Raw genomic sequence first — 6,775 nt, 5'->3', positions numbered from 1 at the left:
TCCTTACGAAGCACTGTACGGAAGGAAGTTTCATACACCATCGTGTTGGTTAGAAGCGGGAAAGAATAGCTTTACGAGTCCTGAGTTAGTACACAGAACCGCTGAGAAGCTAAAGGTCATCAGAGAAAGGATTCTAGATGCTCAAAATTGTCAGAAAAGCTACGCAGATAAGAATCGATGACCGATAACATTTGATGTAGGTGATCAAGTGTTACTTAAAGTCGCGCCATGGATGAAACCCCACGAACGAAACTACCCCACTCATGATTTGGAGCTTGGGGCTGTTGTTTTCGCTCTTAAGATTTGGAGACACTATCTCTATGGAGTGAAGTTTATCATATACACTGACCATAAGAGTCTGAAATATTTGTTCGAGCAGCGAGATTTGAACATGAGGCAGATCAGATGGTTGGATGTGGTAAAAGATTATGATTGTGAAATTCACTACCACCCCGGTAAAGCTAATGTGGTAGCTGATGCTCTCAGTCGTAAACAATCTGCTGAACCGATTCGAGCTAAGTGTCTCCAGATCACGATGGTGTCGTCTTTGTTAGATCTGATCCGGGACGCCCAAAAGACGGCAATACTGGAGGAAAACATCAGGCGTGAGAAGATTGGGAAAGAGTTGCCTAAGATGGAACGAGACGGGCGGGGTTGCTGACTCGCTACGGTAGGGTTTGGGTTCCATATACCGGGGGAAATCGGAAAACCCTAATGGATGAGTCTCATAAGTCAAAATTTTCTATCCATCCTGGTGCTACTAAAATGTATCGGGACCTTCAGGAGGCTTACTGGTGGCATGGAATGAAGAATGATGTGGCTCGATTTGTGGAAGAATGTATGACCTGTCGGAAGGTCAAGGCGGAACACCAGAAACCGCATGGGAAGTTGCAACCATTGGAGATTCCTGAATGGAAATGGGAGCATCTAACCATGGACTTCATTACAAAACTTCCTAGAACTGCCCGAGGAGCCGATACGATATGGGTGATTGTTGATCGTTTGACTAAGAGTGCTCACTTTCTGGCTATAAAGGAGAGCTCATCGGCAGAGAAATTAGCCGAGATCTTTGTTCGGGAGATTGTCTCATTACATAGGGTGCCCGTTTCTATCGTCTCCGATCGGGACACCCGATTTACTTCTCGGTTCTGGAGGAAGTTTCAAGAGGAGTTGGGCACACGATTACATTTTAGCACCGCCTTCCATCCGCAGACAGACGGGCAGAGTGAGCGGACGATTCAGACCTTAGAGGACATGCTTAGGGCATGTGCGATTGATTTTGGGGGTAGTTGGGATGACCATTTACATCTAGCTGAGTTCTCTTATAACAACAACTATCACTCGAGCATTAAAATGCCTCCGTATGAAGCCTTGTATGGGAGGAAGTGCAGGACGCCCGTTTGTTGGGGCGAGGTTGGGCATAGGGTACTTGGGAGTACCGATATCGTGCTACGGACTACAGAGAAAATCCAAGTGATTCGGGATCATTTGGTCACAGCGAGGAGTCGTCAGAAAAGTTATGCCGACAAAAGACGCTCCAATCTTGAGTTCCAGGTGGGAGATTATGTGTTGTTCAAAGTCTCCCCCTGGAAAGGTCTGATTCGATTTCGAAAGCGGGGAAAGCTCGGACCCCGATTCATTGGACCCTAGAAGGTCATAGCCCGTGTGGGAAAGGTGGCTTACCGTTTAGAGCTGCCTGACGAGCTTAGTCTAATTCATAATACGTTCCATGTGTCTCAGTTACGAAAATGCGTTGTTGACGAGACCGCTGTGATACCACTGGAGGACATACAAATTGACGAGCGTCTCAATTATGTTGAGAAACCAATCGCTATTTTAGAACGAAAGACGAAAGCTCTCCGCAACAAGACTATAAACCTGGTTAAGGTGCAATGGCAACATAGGAAGGGTTCGGAATGGACTTGGGAACCGGAATGCGAGATGCGGGCTCATTATCCGGATCTGTTTCTAGGCGTTGACTTCGAGGACGAAGTCCGTTCTTAGTGGGGGAGAGTTGTAACGCCCCAGTTTTTCTCGGTACGTTTGGTTATTTTAATTTAATTATTCTTGTAACCTTGGGTTAATTTATTTAACCAAGGTCTGATTTCTTATGTTATTGGACTCTTTTGATCATCTTGTAAACTCCTTTTATTGAAGTCCATGGGCTATGGGCCTATTTGCGAAGTCCATCCAGTAAATAGTACTTAATGTGTTAATTGAGTCATTTGGAACACACACAAGAAAAACACTCTAAACCCTACTCTCTCTCTCTCTCTCTCACACATCGTCCTTCTCTCTCTCTTTGGGATCAAGAGCAGCCAAGGAGCTGTTGTTTGGAGCTTAATTCGTGTTCAGTTCCAGCCTTGATTCATATTGGTATGAACCTCCTTATCATTTCTTACAACTTGATTCATAACCTTGTTCTAGTTTTATGATTTCATCTTCACTTCTTCTCCTTCTTATTTGATTTGTATCTCTCTTGTTATTTGCAAATAATTGTATGTTATACATCATGTCAAGATCCTATCTTCACCCCATATATGGTGGATGATGGATCTAGGGGATTACATGTTGCAAAAGATCATGGAAACCCTAAAAGGAAGAATGGTGATTTTATGTGCTTTATGTTCATTTTCATGTTGATTATTATTACAATCTTGTGGAAAAATGAAATCCTAATGATACCTAACCCTTTTTAGTACCACCATGATCATGGGGACTAAATTGGGATGATGAACACATCTTAAAATTTGTTTCAAAGGGAGAAGGATGGATAAGCCAAAAAGGAATCACGGGTGGCTACGATTCTGTTTTCCATCAGATCTGTAGTCATTTTGTAAAACTCATATCTTGAGCTGTAGAACTCAAACGGACCCCAAACTAGTTCCCAAAGTTCACAAATTGAGTTGGCTAACTTTCTTAAGCAGGCCAACCTCACTGATAAGGACTTTATCTATGGGAAAGAATGGCATCTTTGCTGTTAGGTCTGATCCGGGTCTGTTCTGATATGTCATTTTGTTTTCATCATTTCTAAGGTTTGGAAAAGGATCCAGAGTGATTCCAAGTTTCTATATGTTCCTGATATTATGAATTTAAGATCTAGAGTAGATGGGGTGTTATTTCCAATTATAAATTGGTTAGAATGGATCCACACTCCAGATCAGTGGGCAGTCACCAGCTTTTGCTAGTGCTGTGATTGTCCACAATGTGAATTTTATATATGGAGTTTGGGAGATGATTTTCATTCAATTCCAACTCTGAGACTTTCATTTGTATGTCCTTTACTTTGCTGAATTTTGGTTTGGACGAATTCTACTCACAAGTTGGGTAGAATTGGCCAACATCACTTGACTGTATTGTTGGAGACAGAAGTGATAGACCATTTTGTAAAATTCATATTTAATTCATCTTTTGGAGTTAGAAGGAGTTCTTTATAGTTTTGGAATCCTGAGCAATCATAGTTTCCTATAAAATTTATTTAAAGCTATATTTCTGTTTTAGATTTTGGAGTAAATCCGTTTTGAACAGCAGGTCTGTTTTAGAGACCTTGCTGTGATTACTCTTTTCTCAACTCATAGCTTCATTACTTCTCCTTTCTAACCTTTAGTCCTTCTTAGGTGAGGTTTTGAAGTTTGCTCAAGCTTGGTATCATTATTTGATTGTTATCTATCCTTACTACTCACTCAAGGTGAGTTCTCTCACACCGTTGTATTGATGTTTGCGTTTGCTAGTTAGCTCGTGTGTGATTATTTGAATTTATTATAAAGGCATGCTATATAACCATTGATTTAATTCGTACATGTGCACTGTATGTAACTAATTATGGATATAGGGACACCACCGAAGGATACGGATTTACCAGTGCGGTGGGTAGGTAATATCACCAACGTAATACTCATCATGAGGTGCGGTTATTAGGGCCAAATGATACGGGATCTTCCCGGTGCGGTTCAAACCTACAAGTCCTTCTTGTATTATAGGCATTGATTCGTTCTTTGCCCTTATCATATAATTATAATTGGAAAATGGATTAGGGTTAGTAAATATGAATGTTAGTACAATGTCTGTGTTTGAATTCACTAAGCTTTGTGCTTACGGTTTCCCTTATAACTTTTCAGGTGTTAAGATTAAAGAGGCCAAGGCTTGACATGGAGCACCGGGACATCGCTACTAGTTATTTTTGTTGGGACCTTATTATTATTATTACTTCCGCACTTATTTTATATGATTATTAAGTTGATGGATTATGTTATGACTATTTCAGTTGTTTTAATTTAATTTAAGATGCGTTTTAAAAGTTTAAATTTTTTGCAAAAAATTTGGGTGTCACAAGTTGGTATCAGAGCCACAGTTTGAGGGAACTAGGCATTCTTGTGGATGTTCTAGACTCAAATTTGAGGCTCTATAAGAGTTTATTTTCTTTTTAAAAGATTTTTCAAACTTTCTGAAGACTAGTAGTAGAAGATGTCGCGGTGTGCCAGTCGGCCAGCCAAGTAAGCCTTATTTCTTATGTTAAATGTTTATGTTAAATTGTTGACTATGATTGGATTCTACTAGTCTTAAAATGTTAGATTACACATTTATTTAGTGTTAACATGTGAGAGAGTTGTAAAATTAACGGTTAGAGCGAGCTGGAAATTTTGAAACTAGACGCGAATGCGAAATTGGAACTTGTGTGGAAGGTAGTAGAAGGGCCCCTACTATTTGAAACATCGGTGCCGGTTTCGGGTCGGGGCAAGGTTGAGAAATTTTCGGCAAGCTGAGTGTTTCGTCTTCCTAGAAATATCTAGGCTGAATTATTTCTAAATATTTTCCTCCTTCTACGGATACAGATGGCTCCGCCTGCTCGACTTAATCAGCTCCAAATGGAGCAAGTTAGGGATATTGTCGCTGAGGAATTCAATAACGCTTTCAACGAACTAATCCTGGGTGTGACCAATGACATAATCAACCAAGTCGGTGCTCTTCTGGATGAGCGCCTCGCAGCTATTCCCGGGGGAGCGTTAACGGCTCCGCCCGTTCGGGATTCAGCATACTACTTCGAGAAGTTCAGTAAGTGTAGCCCTCCTCTTTGGAATGGTGAATCCGACCCAGTTGCTGCTAAGCACTGGGTGTCAGATGTTGAGGGCGCCTTCATGACTGTTGGGTGTCCGGACCAGTACAAAGTTGTGATCGCCATGAATCAGCTGCGAAAAAGGGGAAAGACATCGTGTAATACCATCACCGCTCTATTAAACGAAGAAGAAGTGAGGGCCATGTCTTGGGCCCAATTTGTGGAGAGGTTCGAGGCACAATATATACCTAAGGTGGAGCAGCAGCGGATACAACAAGAGTTGATGGCCTTACAGCAGACTACCGAGTCCGTTAGCGACCTGAACGCCAAGTTCTTGGAGATGCTATCTTTTTGTCCCTCGTTTGCTGGGAACGAGGCCTGGTTGGTCAGCCGATACACTTCCATTCTACGTACCGAGATTCGGGAATTCGTTAGCATGCAGGAGTTCCCGACTTTATCCGCGATCATGGATGCCGCGAGGAGGAGGGAAATCGAGTTGCAGACCCAGTCCAAGAGGAAGGCCAATGACACCTCTTCCAAGACATCCGGAGATGCCCAGAAAAAGCAAAAGTAGGGTGGTAAGCCAAGGTATGAGTACCGGCCGTCTTCAGGTCAGGGCGAGAAAAATCCGTTGATATGCTACAACTGCAAAAAGCCAGGGCATCATTGGAAGAATTGTAGGGCTCCCCCTGCGAGTGCAGTTCCTCAGATTACTTCTGCTGCTCCCGTCTGCTATCACTGCAATGAGACGGGACACAAGAAGCCCGAATGCCCGAAGTTGAAGGCTGGTAAAGGAGACGGGGGTACAAATCCTGCAATTGCATCGTCTTCTAAGGGACCCACTATGGTGACATGAGGTCGTGCTCACCAGATGACTGCGGATGAGCCGGTGATTACCGCGACAGTGGCAGGTAAATTTCTTTTTTTTTTCTTTCTCTCCACCCTTGCATTATTTAATAAATGGTAGTTAGAATTGTTTACATGATTGTATGTGGTGAATCAGGCACTTATTTGCTAGATTCCGAGCCCACTGTTGTTATGTTTGATAGCGGTGCTACCCATTCTTTTGTATCTTGCACGTTTATTAATCGTTTGGGGCGTAGTATCGGAAAATTGGCTCGCCCAATGGTTGTCGAAGTTGCCGACAACCGCACTATTTATGTCACCGATGTTTATCGGGGTTGCACTCTCGAGTTTTCTGGAGTTGAATTCCCCATTGATCTTATCCCTATTGCGATGCGAGAGCTCTGCATTATCGTAGGCATGGATTGGCTTGATGCGTTTGATGCGGAAATCCACTGTCGTAAGAAGCAAGTTCGTGTTCGAAACCCTAGAGGTGGAGAACTTATTATTTAGGGGGACATTCCCCGCCTGGCCATGGCTTCTTGCTCTTCTGCTATAGCACTAGACGACGTTCCTATCGTTTCCGACTTCAGCGATGTCTTTCCGGAGGAACTCCCTGGCTTGCCACCTATTCGGCAAGTGGAGTTTCGCATTGATTTGGTGCCAGGTGTGACTCCGGTAGCGAAATCTCCTTACCGCTTGGCACCACCTGAAATGAAGGAGCTCTAAGATCAACTTCAAGAACTAAGTGATAAAGGGTTTATACGGCCAATCTGCTCGCCTTGGGGTGCTCCTATTCTCTTTGTGAAGAAGAAAGATGGATCCCAGCGAATGTGTATTGATTATAGGGAGCTAAACAAGCGCACGATAAAGAATAGG

The sequence above is a fragment of the Lactuca virosa genome, chromosome 8 (assembly GCF_052849685.1).
Source record: "Lactuca virosa cultivar CGN04683 chromosome 8, Lactuca_virosa_CGN04683_v6, whole genome shotgun sequence".
Taxonomy (NCBI): Eukaryota; Viridiplantae; Streptophyta; class Magnoliopsida; order Asterales; family Asteraceae; genus Lactuca; species Lactuca virosa.
The sequence above is the reverse complement of the archived record's forward strand: the minus strand, read 5'-3'. Positions refer to the sequence as shown.